At 35.3% G+C, this 17,594-nt stretch overlaps 1 pseudogene across 1 annotated transcript; it reads right to left on the bottom strand.

The window, feature by feature from the left end:
* Positions 1-798: 798 nt before the first annotated feature.
* On the bottom strand, positions 799-9,527 carry LOC143546957 (26S proteasome regulatory subunit S10B homolog B-like; annotated as a pseudogene). Its single transcript, XR_013137683.1, has 10 exons — positions 9,402-9,527; positions 5,943-6,062; positions 5,686-5,822; positions 5,434-5,595; positions 5,255-5,341; positions 5,095-5,181; positions 2,078-2,215; positions 1,147-1,338; positions 971-1,069; positions 799-883 (listed from the first exon to the last, which is right to left on the bottom strand). The product of XR_013137683.1 is annotated as a 26S proteasome regulatory subunit S10B homolog B-like (transcript).
* Between the last annotated feature and the right edge of the window lie 8,067 nt (positions 9,528-17,594).

Raw genomic sequence — 17,594 nt, 5'->3', positions numbered from 1 at the left:
CGATTTTTCAATACCCGGTCATATCCGAACCCGGGTATTCGATTTGTGCACCTCTGGTCCCATTGAATGAACTTTTTTTTTTCAATTTGACTCATAGGATTTAACTTCTTATGCACCACGTGTTTTATTGACTTATATATCACCTTTGTATATATTTTTATAGCAAGTTAATTCAAATTTTTATAACTAATTTCATTTGGTATAAAAAATTTGATTATGAAAATGAAAAAGTTAAAGTTGCAATGTACTTATGTGAAAAGTTGCAAGGATGTTTGTATGAGTGAAGAGAAGATACGGATTTGACGTTTGTGCAAGTGTTTTTTTGCTTTAACCCATGTGTGTGCGCGTGTGTGTTTGTGTGCAACAAACAGCTTAAAAGAGAATACAACCGACGTTTAAAGTTAAACCACCATAATCATTTTCTAATTTTGATTTAACAAACATGAGTAGTAGATAGTAAACTGATTCAACAACTAGCTTAAGCGATTTAGATCATGTTTTTTCATCATTAAACGGGATAGCAATTTAAACTGATTCAACGAATAGAATAGCTTAAACGAGAAAATAACACAGGTATGAAATTTAAACTGTCAAAAGACACCGCAATCCTTTTGTGTTCCAGGGATCTCTCAACACGACAACTATGATTGCTTCGCATGCACTTTGAATAGAAACAACTCTCTTACCCCACATTAGAAGCAAATCATAACAAGCTAATTCCAAATCCAAACACCAAGAACAAACATACATCTGTCCCAGTAAAGTGTAACAACCAGATACAGCTCTAACCGCTTAATGCTTCAACCTCTTAATCTTTCCCAAAATCAGCACTGTAGTGAGCACTCGACTCCAGCTTCTTTGCCTCGTTCAGTTTCCTCACCGCCTAAAAACATTTTCAAAACAAAGTCACAATCATTAAATAACCAGAATGAAACAATATCCATTCTAAATTTCCTGAAATATCAATTACCTTCATGAAATCTTCATGGATAACATAATCTCTCTCTGCACGGATTGCAGACATACCAGCTTCAGTGCACACATTGCGAAGATCAGCTCCATTGAAACCCTGAAACAAACACCATGTGTCAGAATTTCATCAAGTAAACAATAAGATATGTTAGTTATAATTGATGTTTTTTTCACCTCAGCAAGCTTCACAACTGCCTCATAATCAATTTCACCATGTTTAGCAATCCCTGCAGCATGGATTTTCAGAATTTCCATTCTTGACTGCTCGTTTGGCAGTGGGATCTCTATTTTCCTATCCAGTCGACCTGGACGAAGAAGCGCCGGGTCCAAAACATCCGGTCTGTTTGTAGCCATTATCATTTTTACCTGTAAAACATCCATTAGATCATGAAGCTTGTATATAATTTTAATTAATAGATGTGTTTAGATATATCAATAACATTTAACCCACTATCTAGATGTGGAAGTTTCAGACCCATTTACTTGTGTATGGGTCAAAACTCAGGCTATGTGTCATTTTAAGATAACTTACTAAATCAATAAATCAAATTATTATTGAAATAATAAATTGTTTGTGATTATATTTAGAAGTTATTCAGTTTCAGGTCAATCTGACTTCAGACCAGTTCAACTCAAAGTAGGGGGGGGTGCGCGCATGAAACCGAAAAAACCAATCCGTACCCAAAAAAACGAACCGAAATAACCAAACTCAAAACAAAAATCAATGGTTTGGTTTTATGGATTTGTAGAAGCCAAAATTTTAGTTTATTTTCGGTTTTGCATGTAACTAAAACCACACCAAATGTATGTACTTTATTTTAAATTTTGAATGTTAAGTAATTTACAAGAATTTTATAAACAGTGTAACCCAAATATTTTAGCACAAATGACAAATGTAATAAAATCATTAATTAACAAAAAGATTTAAGCCCAAATTTAATTATTTTGGCCCTTTTTCTTATGACACAAAAATTTCAAGCCCAATCAGTAAAACCAAACCAAGCAGTTTTAGGTTTTTGGTTCGGCTTGAGCCCAAAACCGATCCATGCACACCCCTGTTTACAGGAATATGGAACAAGCATTTGAGACCAAATTTATATCAAACCTTTCCAAGCTGATCAAATCCATCAAGCTGATTCAGCAACTCCATGAGTGTTCTTTGAATTTCACGGTCGGCACTCGTGCCCTCACTAAAACGACGCCCACCAATGGCATCAATCTCATCCATAAATATGATGCAGGGCTGAAATAACCAACAATCATAACACTGTTGGGTTCGTAGGCCTTGTTGGCCCGGTTTATTATATGAAGTCAAAAGAGGAGACGGGTGTGGGCGGTCGGGCCCAAGCCCGGCCCGGTTTAGATTTCTTGCATAATAATTTACTAACCCTAGTTCAGTCTCTATATAAACAACATTATGTACTTGTAATATTGGTCACTCAATAAAGATATACCTAGTTGCCACCCGTGGACGTAGGTCAGTTTAGACCGAACCACGTTAAATCCTCGTGTTCGTTTACTGCTTTCGTGTCGTGTTCAGTTTCGTGTGTGCGTTTAATCCTAACAAGTGGTATCTAGAGCTTAGGTTCAGATCACGCGAAGAACACGTTGAACCAGCCGAGTCGCCGCCAAATCATCCAGCCGCCGCCACCCTACTGCGCTAGGGTTCCGCCGCCGCTGCTCCGCCGCTACAGTTCCGCCGCCGCCGCTACAGTACCGCCGCCGCCGCTACAGTTCCGCCGCCGCTGATTTGGGTTCCGCAGCTGCTGGTTCGTTTTTTCTGATCAGCTCCGGTGAAGCATAGTACGAGACATGAAAGTTTGAATCAAGATCCTATTTTTGTTGAAAAACAGTTGTCAAGTCAGAAGAAGCGTTAAAGAAACGGATAACCAGTTGCCAACCGCGTTTGTCAGGTTTTATCGTTTCAGTTTAAAATTTCAGTTTCTGATTTACAGTTCGTATTTCCGCTGCGGTTTAAATAGGTTGATTTTTAACAGAGTTCAGTAGAACAGTCGTTAAGTTCAGGCTCGTGTTGCTGTGTCTGTCTCTGTTTTTTTTATCCAGTTTTTTCGTTTTAGTCATTGTTATGGCAGAAGACGGAAAGGTTTCGATACAGAAGTTTGACGGACAGAAGTTCGGTTGGTGGAAGATGCAGATTGAGGCACTACTTTGTCAGAAAGACTTGGATGTAGTGCTTGAGGATGAAAAACCAGAAAAGTTGTCAGAAGCAGATTGGAAGAAGTTAGACAAGAAAGCTAGGGCTTGTATTACATTGTCGTTGTCGGAAGATGTGGCGTTTAACGTCATGAAAGAAACCACAGCCCGTGGTATGATGGACGCACTATCCAACATGTATGAGAAGCCTTCGGCAGCGAATAAGGTCTATCTTATCAGAGAGCTAGTGACAACACGAATGAAAGAGGGTGGGTCAGTTACAACTCATATCAATAATCTTAATTCGATCTTGTCCCGCTTAGTGTCAGTTGACATTAAGTTTGATGATGAAGTTCAAGGCCTCTTGTTATTATCCTCTTTGCCCGACAGTTGGTCGCAAACAGTGACTGAAGTTTGTAGTTCGTCTACAAATATTACTTTCGATGGGATTCGAGATCTGATTCTGGGAGAAGATTCAAGACGCAGAAGTTCAGGTGAATCATCAGGCAATATGCTAGTCACAGAAGGTAGAGGTAGGGGAAAACAGCGAGGCAGTGGGAGCAGGAAGAGGAGTCAGTCTAAGACTCGTAAGGATATTGAATGTTGGGGTTGTAAAGAGAAAGGACACTTCAGGAATCAGTGTCCGAATGGTAAGAAAGAGGTGAACGTTACAGAAGACGACACAGATGACGGGGTCAGTAGTGATGAGGCTTTGGTTTGTAGTGTTGAGAGTAGCGTTGATGTTTGGGTGATGGATTCTGGTGCATCGTTTCATGCCACTCACTGTAGTGAAACGATGAAGAATCTTAAATTTGGGGATTTTGGAAAGGTTCGACTAGCGAATGATGATATTTTAGAGGTTACGGGTATGGGAGACGTTGATTTGATAACTTCAGCCGGTACTTCTTGGACTTTGAAAGACGTGAGGGTTATTCCAAGTTTGAAGAAACGTTTGATTTCAGTTGGGCAGTTGGATGACCAGGGGCACGATGTTAAGTTCGGGAATGGGCAGTGGAAAGTAGTCAAAGGGAATCTCGTTGTTGCTCGTGGCAAGAAAATGGGTTCGTTGTATATGGTCGATATGTCATCGAAAGGAGTGGATCCAGTTTTGGTGAAAGACAAAATCCGGTTCACAGAATCTCGTGGGCAGAAGAAGGTTCGTTTTGCAAGTAACAAACCCAGAGCCAAAGTGAAGATTCAGGATGAACGAGCTAGGAAGGTTAAATCAGTTGGGGGACATCGTGACAGTGGGAGCACAGGTCGTGTTTCAGTTACAGTTCCAGGTCGACAGTGGATTAAGAAAACCAGTATTCCAGCTGTAAAAGTCTCTCCAGTGAATTACTTGCTGAATATGGAGAGTGTTTGTTCTCAGGTTATCTCAGGATCCGGTAGTTCGTTACAGTGGGAGCCGGTAGGGACAGAGAACGGGTCAGGGGCAGTTTTAGCCGTGACTGACGTGTTGGAGCTCCGGGGAGCTTCAACGGGCCTTCAGGTTAATTGATGAGAAGGCGGTGGCAACTAGAAGAAGTTTAATGTTCAGATTACAGAAGTACAATCAGGAGTGCAGACGAGAGTACTCAAGGCCTCCGAGTGGGAGATTGTTGGGTTCGTAGGCCTTGTTGGCCCGGTTTATTATATGAAGTCAAAAGAGGAGACGGGTGTGGGCGGCCGGGCTTGGTTTAGATTTCTTGCATAATAATTTACTAACCCTAGTTCAGTCTCTATATAAACAACATTATGTACTTGTAATATTGGTCACTCAATAAAGATATACCTAGTTGCCACCCGTGGACGTAGGTCAGTTTAGACCGAACCACGTTAAATCCTCGTGTTCGTTTACTGCTTTCGTGTGTGTGTTCAGTTTCGTGTGTGCGTTTAATCCTAACAAACACTTGCTAAAATAAAAAAAAAATAACAATGTATCCAAGAAAGTTATGTAGTACTATAAAATGGCAATGGAAGCAGTACTTAGTGATCACGAGCATAACTGAACATTTCCCTGATTAGTCTTGCACTCTCACCAATGTACTTGTCAATAATGGCACTTGACACAACCTGTATTAAGTTTTGCACAGAATTTAACATTCAATTTTAAAAGAATAATAATTTATATATAAATGAAAAGAACCTTTAAGAAATTGGCATCTATATTGCTAGCAATTGCTCTAGCTAGTAATGTCTTGCCAGTACCGGGAGGTCCATAAAGAAGAACACCCTAATCACGTAAAAGAATATGCATTTTAACTTCCATGATAATTGCATAGAATTGCTCAAAATAATTCAAATTTTAAAGCTATCAATATGTACCTTGGGCGGTTTAATTCCCACCCTTAAAAAGAGCTCTGGGTTCATCAAAGGCAACTCTATGGATTCCCTGAGCTCCCGAATCTGATCTGACAGTCCACCAACTGCAGAGTAACTAACATTCCCAGGGTCTTCATGAAGCATGTTGTAAACAACTGGGTCAACCTTAATATTGTTATAAAAGTTATAAAAGTGTTAGTTAAAACAATAAAACGTACAACCACTTGTTAAATGATCGGAGTTTCATAAACTAACTTCACGAGGGAGTGCTCGCATGATTGTGAGAGTTGTCATGTCAAGAACCACTCTAGTTCCAGCAGTTAGTTTGTCCTTGTCCACTTTACTACGACATCCAACCACGTATCTTGGACCACTACTTGCTTTAACTATCACTGTAATAATATATATGAAATATATTAATTTGCCTATTTGAGATTTAGAACAAAAAAGTGAAAATGAAAACGTAGTGTATAATCAAATAATAAAAGAAGAATATTGGAGGTGTCAGTTACATCGTTCATTGTCCAGAGGTCTTAGCACTTCGCCTATGATTTGTCCAACACTTTGAAGAGACTTCAAATCATCTTCGGTTTTGGCATAATCCTTTTTTGTGCTTCGCAATGACTCTCTCGCTGCATACACAGATTTTGATACAGTTAAGTCACAATATGGAAAGATGTCATTGATAATGTTAACCTCAAGTAGTCACGTAATGCAAGAAACAAAAGCAACCAAATACAAACAAAAGGGAACTGCTTGGCTCAAGCTATGTTCTTGTAGACAAAGACAATGCTAATCTACAGCCTGACATGTTTAAAGTAATAATATAATACATGTGCAAATGCTGCTTTCTTTTTCAAGTTTTGCAGCAAATAACCTAGGAAAGATAAGAAATTGAAATACAAGAATTTCACTGGGACATGAAACACGAACGGAATGGAAAAAAAATATAAAGAATACAGAATGTATTTAGAATTTACAGCCAGGTAAATAGATTACTTGTGGAAAGAAAACCCATGTAGTAAACCTCAATTCCATTATGGAGTGAAAACACATAGGAAAGGTTTATGCATGTGATAGAGAACTGAATTTATGAAATATAAGAGTGATGAAATCAAATGTGTAAACTATATTATATTGATATATGTATTGAAGAAGATGACCTCAAGGATCTACAATGGATAACTAACCACCAAGGTGGTCCCGGGCTATGCCCCTCTCATGCTAATGCAATGAGCCTAACAACTTACCTAATATCCCCCCTCCTAAATGACTATTAATCCTTATTTATAGAAATAGAAATTACACTTACCCCCTCCCACAATTACAAACGACTATTAAGTATTAAGTAATAGAATAAGATCTCTATCAATACTTCCCCCATAACACAAGACTTGTCCTCAAGGCTTGATAGAAGACCCCCCAGCCGGAAGAATAAACCCGTCAGCACAGGAATCATCCATATGCTCCAACTGACAATGCATCCCCTCGAAACCATCCGATTCATCATCCCCGAGCAACAACACACGAAGTTTACCCTCCGGACACCTATGAGTTGGACCGTAGGGCTGTCCACACTTATAGCATAATCCTTTCTTTCTGCGTTCCTCCCACTCGGTGCGAGATAAGGAACGAACGACCCGATCACGACCGCCTACAAGCCCACCGGCAGGTCCATAGTTCCCAACAGTTTTGGACACCGTATTGCTCAGCGAACGATGCCCAAATCCAGAATCCAATATTGGCAGCCCCGCATGTTGAGCGTACCGAAAACGAGACAGCAACGTTCTGGAGTCCAATGGCCGAAGCAACAGCTCAACATCCTTAGCCAAGGACATCGCATCAATGCAAGAAGATGGATGATGCAAACGAACCCTTGGTTTGACATCATCCTTCAATCCCGCGATAAAATACCCGATAATTTGGGACTCCGGTAAACGAGGAACTAAGGACAACAGATACTCGAAATCATCTATGTAATCAAAGATTGAATCCGCTTGCTGAATAGTAGCTAAGTGTTCATAAGGATTCTGAATTTCTAATCCACTTAAACGTTGCAATAATTCACCCTGAAATTCCACCCAAGAGAGAGAATCATGAACCTGAGTGACGATGGTGAACCAGTGTTGAGCGGTGCCCACCATGCTCAATTGAGCCAATCGAATGCGTGATTCCGCCGGCGTGCCATTGATGTCGAAATAGAGGTTTGCCTTTTGGATCCACCCCTGAGGATCGAAACCATTGAACTCCGGTAACTTGACCTTCTTCACCGCCCAAGGCAAACCAGACGGTGCAACATTATCAGAACTGGGATCGAATGGCAGTTGCGATGGAAACCCACCATTTCCGGAAAGACCAGATCCAGATGCCGGAGAACTGATCGAACGTTTATCCTGTTGCTTCATCCAATCGAGGACGGTTTTCTGAAATTCATTTGATTCCGATCGAGCCGCAGCCAACGACGCCTTAATCTCGGCAACATCCTGCTGTAATTGATTGATGTGCTGGTCATGAGTATCGAGGCGAGCTGTTTGATTCACCATAATTGAGTATGAAATTGAAGAAATAAAATGGAGGAATTCGGAGATATAAACCGGAATGAGAAATTGGATTCAGATCTGATAATCAGAACGGGAACTAACTGGATCTGAGATCTGAATGGGAGCACATATCTGGAATGTGAAATTGAAATGAAAACAGGGTACGAACACAGATCTGAAAATTGGAGTTGAAAGGGAAGCAAGGCAGGTCGGACCAATGATAGAGAACTGAATTTATGAAATATAAGAGTGATGAAATCAAATGTGTAAACTATATTATATTGATATATGTATTGAAGAAGATGACCTCAAGGATCTACAATGGATAACTAACCACCGAGGTGGTCCCGGGCTATGCCCCTCTCATGCTAATGCAATGAGCCTAACAACTTACCTAATATCCCCCCTCCTAAATGACTATTAATCCTTATTTATAGAAATAGAAATTACACTTACCCCCTCCCACAATTACAAACGACTATTAAGTATTAAGTAATAGAATAAGATCTCTATCAGCATGTAAATAAGAACATGAACTTCTTTGATGTTAAGTTTGACTGGTGTGGAGCATTATGAGCTATGATAAAAATCATACTTTTATTTAGAACTTAAACCATTATACAAAAATGATGGAATATGTGATGAAACAAAATTTTCCCTTTAAAACAAGAACTAGATCAGGGAACTATTATGATAAATCATACGAGAGATTTAACGACAATAATTGCTCAATATTATAGATCAAGCTACCAAAACTTTATACTGGTAGAGAAGATTAATGAAGCAGATCCTAATTTTCGACTTCTCATCAGTCATCGTACAGGAAAACACGTACTAAACCATCCAAACTTAGATCATATCAATAGGAAACTTACTTCAGAAAGAGGATTCTGAGACAGCAGAACAACTAAGTTTGGCATGGTCAGTGTTTAACTGCACCTACTAACTTTCATAGAAATGGCATACAAATGACTAATAAACAAGGCCAACACCAAAACCGTTGCTGCACTGGATGAAGCTTCCCAGTGGCATCCAAATACATAATCTTGTCTATATACCCCTCTGAGATCTTAAAACTTACAAGCTCAAGTTCAAGAAAGAGAGTCACACTCTTTATCCAAACATATAAGTCAAAATTTCAAATTTTATAAATTCTTGTTTTGTATTCAATCAATAAACTCAATGCTATTTATTTACAACTAAAAAGAACATACACATACAAGAAAAAAGGCATGAAAATAATGGTAAATTAGCAAACTTTCAAGGTTCAAACCCTAAATCAGATAAATACACAAACAATTCATTCAAGACATGAAAATAAAAACATCTAATTAGACATATCAGATAAAGTGAATGAAACTACACGCCCTAATTATACTATACTGAATCGCATAAAAGTAAATGAGCGTATGAAATTAGGGGAAAACTGACCTGCTCGAACTCTGGAGTCAAGTTCTTTATGCTGAAGCATCTTCTTCCTGTACTCGGTGACTGCAGCTCGCCGACGAACCGCATCTTCGCCCTCGCTCGACATCGGATAACCGTGGCCGGTGGAACTGTGATGAGCTGATTGATTGATCTGTTTGCTTGTTGTTCAAGAGAACTGTTGCTTTAGCCAAACTGTATAATAAAGTTCTTTAATAGATTTATATTATTAGGCCCATATTTGAGGCCCAATTAGAGGCTGTCGAATGTAAAGCATCAACAATTCATGACACCATGGTTACCGGGGGGATAGGCTGTAAACGAACTGAACGAATTATACATGTTCATTCGTTAAGAATATAATATGTTCACGAACGGTTCAAGAACACTTACCGGACGAGATTTTATGTTCGTGTTCGTTTATTAAGGAAATTACTGTGTTCACGAACGGTTCATGAACACAAACGAACACAAATAGAATCGGCAGAGCCTAGAGATTGAGATCGATGTATTCATCAATGTGAATAATGAAAGCCTGTAAACGAATCGAATGAACACAAACAAGGGCATGCTCGTGTTCGTTCATTTAACTTTAAAAGAGCACGGACACTTAATCGAACAAATATTTAGGTTCATGTTCGTTTATTTAAAAATGGACATTTGTGTTCGTTTGTTTAAAATCTAAAGGAACATAACTGAACAAAGATAAACAAACATGTATGAACAAATATAAATGAACACAGATATAAACGAACTTAAATGAAAACACTTAAATAAACGCAAATTAACAAATATAAAACTTTTAAGCAGATGACCTATTTGGATAATATTTAACTATTTTCTATTAATACATAAACGAACATAAATAAACAAACATAAACGAACGTTCATGAACATAAATGAACGAACGGAACATGTGTTCATGTTCGCTCGTTTAATTAAACGATCACGAATTTTTTGTTCATGTTCGTTCGTTTATTAGATAAACGAACATAAACGAACTTCCCGCCGAACGGTTCACGAATAGTTCCCGAACGTTCGGTTCGTTTACAGGCCTACAAGGGGACAAGGGTGTTTCAAACCATGAAAACGTTTAAACAGGTTATCGGTTTTGTTTTACGGTCGGTTTTTTTAGCTAACTTATGGTCGACCGGTTCCAATATTTTCAAACCGTAGCTAACGGTTTGGTTTACGATTTATATTAAAAACCAACCATATAAAACCGGATCATACCGTAAGAAATTCTTATATTAAAGTTGCAAAATATTTCATATACACGCATATATGTATTAGACAAATGAATAAATATAATTTCTCTACTTAAGTTAAAGTAAATTTAAAATAAGAAAACCTATTTTTTTCATTCTTAATCTATATATTATTAAAAAAATTCACTTTGACTCATTCTTGTTGGTTGATTTTACTATATTACAAAAATAATAAGCCCTCATAGAATTTGTTACTAATAAAATAATTCAAAATTAAAATCATAATAATCATTTAATCTATATAATAAATATTATTAAAGACATTCTTTTTGGTTCATTCCTGTTGATTTTACTATATTCCAAAAAGGTACATTGGTTTTTAATGGTCCCAACTATTGACTTTTGGTCACTACTGGTCCCAACTAATAAATTGGCTACTGATGGTCCCAACTTTTAAAGTATTTGTTCCTAATGGTCTGCGACTAACAGAATCCTAACGCCATTAGTTTCAAGTCGTCGGGAAAACATTTTTGGCCGAAAAATTCAAATTTGTTGCCGGAAAACACCTCCTTAACACCGCAACCACCGCCAATTGACTCACCGTTAACCAACTACCACCACTTGAGCACCATCAACCGATTCCGACGATGGTTCTAAGGTTTCCGGCGACCTCAATAATTGGGGCTTTTACCAGAAAAGGGTTCCTAAAGGTCCGATGCGAAGTTACCAAGATGTTTGGGATGAAAATGTTGAGTTTTCGGGAAAAAAATTGAGTTTTTCGGCCAAAACCGTTTTTCCGGTGACATGAAACTAACGACGTTAGGATTCTGTTAGTCGCGGACCGTTAGAAACAAATAATTTAAAAGTTGGGACCATCAGTAGCCAATTCATTAGTCGGGACCAGTAGTGACCAAAAGACAATAGTTGGGATCACTAAAAAGCAATATACCTTCCAAAAATAATAAGCCCTCATAAAATTTGTTACTAATAAAATAATTCAAAATTAAAATCATAATAATCATTTAATTGGATGCGTTTTCTCCTAGACAACCAATTATGGACCGTATACGTTTCATAACCCTAATTTTCATTCATTTCCCTCAATTTAACATGCTTCGTGTCTACAATGCTATCAAGTTCTTGGTGTTTTTGAAGAGTTTAGAATCGACAAATTGGAATAATTGGTTGGACTAATATAAGCAGAAGTTATTGTTTCTTATATGAAGGTAATCATAATCTTTCCTCTCTATGTACTTTTGCATTAACCTTACCTAAAGTTTGACCTTTTCTATTAATAACATTTTTGTTTGGTATCTTCACATATTGAATTAACTGCATTTGCAAATGAATTTTAAATTAAAATTGAACTGCTTTTCTTATCATTTGCTAATTTTGATTCGCACTTGAAGCTTTAGATGTAGAAGATGATAAATTGTCATTCTCCACTGGTGAGTCACTTATGCTCCCATAAATTGTTCTATTCTTGCTCATTTTGTTAGTAAATTATCATACATTAAGCACGCGCACCTATGTTGTAAAATCAAATTTAAAATTTGGAGATCAAAAGGAAAAGAATATACAGTAAATGCCAAATTAAGAATTTCCATGGACAAAAATTCCCAAGATAACGAGTTTGAATCAAAACCAGTTGTTTTAAATTGTAGAATAAACTTAAAAGGCAAATTTATTAATGATGCATTCTTAATTTTTATGTTATTTTAAACAAGCAGTTCGGGTTGGATGGAGTAGCAGGCCAATTTAGATTTGGGTCAAAATGGGTAATAATGATCATAAAACGAGTTGTTAAAAAAACTATTAAATCAGAATAAGTCAAAATAGCTAACTTTATTTAATGAGTAGGATATGATGGGTCGGTTTTGGTGTGCATCAATTACATAATATAGACCAAGGGTATAGAAGTCGTAGCACATGCTGTTTACATTCAGACTTTCTTATCAGGTAAGACTCATATTAGAAATTACATATTTAAGACGCCATATGTGACAAAGATAGTTAGTAATGAGCTTGGCTATGTTGTTGTATCCAATGATTTGGATTAGGTGATTGTTTCACAAAAGTATTGAGAATTTAATTACAAGAAAAGACATATTACAATTGAACTATTGATATTTTCTTTTAAGTTGATTCTTTCATAGAGCTATATGTATTTGGGGATTTTTTGAATCAGTACGTCATTATAATAATATTGTAGTTCATCTTTCTTTTTTGATTGGTTAAATGCGACAGAATTTTGTGAATATACATGAGTCTTCAGCAATAATATTTGGCAACATGACTGCAAGTTGGTCATCCTTTGTCGTAGAGGTGATAATTTTGTGCATGTTACTACTTATAATGTGTTGATTAATTTTTTCATGTAATATGTAATTTTAAGTAGCATTGTAATATAAAACGTAGTTATATTAATAATATATGATATTTTATTGTGTATCATATTTTGTTTACATTCTCTTTAATTGGTCAAAATCTAATATGTCTATTTCTTTTAGTAAAAAAGTCTAGGCCACAATAACCATCATCTCTTCCAAATTACACTAACATTAATATTAAATATATAAAATAGCCGCATTTATTTGGCATAATATATTTATGATGGTTTAAATAGAAATTAGTTTAAAAAATTTATAATTCCATAAAATGAATTTTTAACACATATTGTTGTGACACACTAAATTAAATAAAATATACATGATTAGTTTTTACAGCAAATTAATTATTCGAAGTAAAATGATCTAATTTATGAATATTGTTGTGTCACGCAAAATTAAATAAATATATAGGATTATTTTTCATAACAAATTAATTATTTAAAGTAAAACGATCTATTTTATGAAAATTTGAAAATGTTAAGTGAATGAAACAAAATAAGGAGCATTTTTATATATATTTTTTTGGCAGATGGTGTTATGTTCACTAAAATGAATTATTAATTTTGTGATTATTAAAATGCATTTTTATATTTGAGTTAAGGACAAATATAACATTTATTTAAAATAATTTGACACAAATACAAAATTTACAAATTGTTCAAATATATAAACACACACACATACAATTGACACTTTCAGATAAAAAAAGCTTCTGTTTAAGTTTTAGAGAAGACAGTTTCTTGTTGTAGTTTGGTTTTGCAATGATCATCAACAAAAGTCTAGGTCAGTCTATAGCAAGAGTTGGTATACTTAAAAGATCTGTTTTACACATGGTCAACTTTATGTAGATTTATCAAGAGTGAAGAGTAGAGATGAACAAAAAATAAATACTTATTTTAAATAAGCAAGAGAAAATTGCAAACAAAGCAAAAAATATTGTTTATAAGTAAAAATTTGCAGCTTTTGAAGTTTATGTTTTAAAGTTTAAAATTTTGTTTGTAAACATTTTACTATGTAATGTCATTTTTTGTAAGTACATATCTTTCAATATTATGTTTTCGTTTAAATATCACTTACAATTATAAATTATATTACTGTCTCAAAATACATATTAAAAAATGTTGTCGTTTGAAATTATATATATGTTTACTTGGACGGTTTTTATATTTATACCCGTGTAATACACGGGTCAATAACCTAGTTCTCAATAAAGTGAGTAGACCTCCTCAATGTGTTTTTAAATTTGTAGCTTTCTAATATTGTAAATCCTATATGCTCATGTTATGAAATTTTTATAATCTATCTATACTCATGGATTTTGTTTTACGTGACTAATGTTGAGATCATCTATGTTCCTTTTCAAGTTCATTATGTATCTAGGTTTTGTTAATTATTATGTTAAAATCACTTATTTTGAACATCTTGTATAAAAGCCCAACAAGTCCAAGCCGTGAAACTAAACCTGAATCAAACCGTTACTAACAGTTTGGTTATGTTCGGTTTAAGAGTTCAACGGTTTGGTTCAGTTTATCAAATAAAAACCGTTACTAATGGTTTGGTTTACGGTTTAACCTAAAAACCGTAAAAACCGGACTGTAAACACCCCTAATGGTTCTAAGTTCCAACTTCCAATTTTGACATTGGGTATAGAACTATATATAGATTATTCTTTTGATTTAGTTTTGAAGTTGGAAGCAGATAGATGTGTAAATTGTTGTTAAAGAAATTGTAATTTTAACTAAATTATACAAAGTGCTTTACTATATTTGTTTGGTAAAAGAAAGTTACAGTTTTAGTCTATGTTGTTTATTATAAGTTTTTTTAATAAAACTTCTATCTATATTATTATATATAATAAACGAGACAAAGCCAAATTAAGACACTTGATTTTAATAATTTTACACATTGTAATGCGTAATATACATGTATAAAAAGGAGTAAACTTATTTTTTAAACATAATTCATCCAACATATACAAGTTTGCCTCCATCATCTTTTACAATATTATGTTTTTAATTTCAATTTTAAATATACTTCCCACCCATGATTTTAAACGGTCATAACTTTTTCATACGTTAATATTTTTATAAAAGAATTACACAATAAAAATGAGCATTTATTCTCTTTAATTTGGATATGATATTGTTATAATTTTTTCAATTTTAAAAAAATTAATATGTTACGTAGGGCCATTCAATGCTGCTGGTTTTGATGGGTTTTAAGTTAAACTTGTGAGCCCAACTATTAGTTCAAATTTTTGTCAAAAAAAAATCAAAAAACAATTGAAAATTGAAACCAAATCAATGCTAATGGTCTAAGTCCGATTTAGTTTCACAGTTTAAGCTTTGATAAATGATTATTAATTTAACTATACCATCAATTATAACTAGGCATCTTCAAAATATGACATTTGAGATGATCATAACATAAAGAATAATAAATTAGCCACATAAAAGGTAAATATTAATGAAAGACCTAGGAGGCGAAATAATAGCAAACACAAAGATGAGTTTTAAATTTCAATGCGACCTGTTAGCTTTAAATTTCACAAATATGAGTTTAATCACCTTTCATTTGTATTTTAAAACAGACTTTAGTCGTTTAAGTTATCAAAACTCATTGAACTGGTATCTTGGGTGAATTTTGACACAAAACTTCGTTCCACTAATTTCCAATACAATTTTATACAAGATAAGACTTTAGGTCGATTTTGGTTAAAATTCATCGAGGACATATATAGCTTGATTCTTGATTTGGAGCTAAGTATTAAAAATGAACCTGACCATAAGTTCTGTAAATCATGTAGTTCGGTACAAAACCCACTTAAGTCGAGATCATGAGATGTGCTTATTAAGTGATTTTCTAGTGGTATAAATCACCAGCAAATAAAAGAAATGAGCTTAAAAATGGTTTTGTAGCTACAGTTTCTGCTGCAATTTGTCATTCTTCTTTGAGGTTTACGAGACACAAAAACTTCATTTTTCATTGCCAAACAACTCCTAAATTCCATGTGTTTGACCTTTTAGTATAGGTGTATAAAACCGGCTTTAAACCCCAACCGAACCGGTTTGGTCAATGACTGGTCAAAACCGGTTTAGAAGGAAGATAGGCCGGTCTGGTCATATTGGTTCGGTTCGGTTTATAAACCGGTTTTACCCAAACGGTTCGGTTTTAAAATCGGTTTGGTAGATCTTGAGGGAAACCAGTCCTGAAACTGACTGTTTGGGTCGGTTTGGGAACCGGTTTGGGTTAAACAGGTTTTTATGTACACCTCTACCTTTTAGCATAATAAAAAACTATATGCACTGTTATGAACCCGGGTGAGCCCAGACAAGCCCAACCAACCAGCCCAGTTTAGGAGGCCCAATAAGAGAAGTGATTCGTGGAAACGTGAAGGAACTCGCTTGATATATGCTGAAAAGATTCAAAGAACGATATGATGAATGTTAAGTAAATGGTGGTTCTTCTCTCATCTCAAATTCTATTCTAATTTCTCATATCTTCTTGTAATTCTTGTTTGTTCATGATTGTGTTCTGCTCGGTTTTCACCATATTGTAAACCAAATTGTAAACCTTCAGTTTATCCATACAAATCTAGCTTCTAATTATCTGATTCATTAATGCTTTGGTTGTGTTAATATCACTTCACTAACATGTACACTTTTAGCTTATTAAAGGTTAGCAATTTATGGCATTTTACTTTAATAAATGGGTGTTTATTATTATTTTATATAAAGTATTTCTAACACATTAAACCAAAAATTTAGGATGTTGTAACCATTCACATGAAGTTAGTTTTTTCCCCAAAATCACATTACATAGAAAACTAACTACGGTAGTATTTTAATGCTTCTTTTTTTTACTCCTACGTAATTTCGTATCCTTTCTAGTGTTTCTGTTGAACTTTAACTTAATTGGCGTGCTTGCTACAAAGCGTTAGACTTTCTGGTCAAGAGTAACGATGGGCCCCTTTACATAATTAAGCTAGTCATAAGTATCAACACTAGTTCCGTCTAATGACACACACAAACTCGTTTACTAAATATTCTTTCAAATAGGGCACATGAAAGCCTCATGTATCCCAATGAGATCAACCACAACTTCAAATGATATGCTACATTAATGACTGGCTAGTGTAGCGATTTTAAGCAAGTCGTACTTATTTTAGCTCGTTTTCGATACCAAATCATGACTTTCCGCAGGGAGGCCGGGTCTCAGTATCATGACTTTCCGCAGGAAGGCTGGGTTTCAACATTTCACGGGCTCAAACATAGAATTAAATCGACCTGTCTCCTTTTGTCGACACAAGACTTGTGTAAAGAGGGAAACATAATGAACATGTGTTAAAGATGGTCACAAACAATCCCTCCAGCTCATTTACACTTTGTGACAATTTATAATACTTTAGGCTAAAACTTTTAAATACACATTTTTATCATTCAAAGACATAATAAATGCAAAATCTGAATAGATTAAAAACAAAGGGAGGAAAGACAAACAAAAAACATGAAGAAAAAGTTGATCCTCCCCTTTGTCTTCTCCATCAAAACCTTACCACCTTCACGGAGACAAATGGGATAGATCGGCTATCATATGTATAT

The sequence above is a fragment of the Bidens hawaiensis genome, unplaced genomic scaffold (assembly GCF_021521415.1).
Source record: "Bidens hawaiensis isolate Kalapana, Puna unplaced genomic scaffold, B.hawaiensis_p1.1 tig00014524_1, whole genome shotgun sequence".
NCBI classification, from domain to species: Eukaryota; Viridiplantae; Streptophyta; class Magnoliopsida; order Asterales; family Asteraceae; genus Bidens; species Bidens hawaiensis.
Note: the sequence above shows the minus strand (reverse complement) of the source record. Positions and strands in the feature narration are given on the sequence as shown.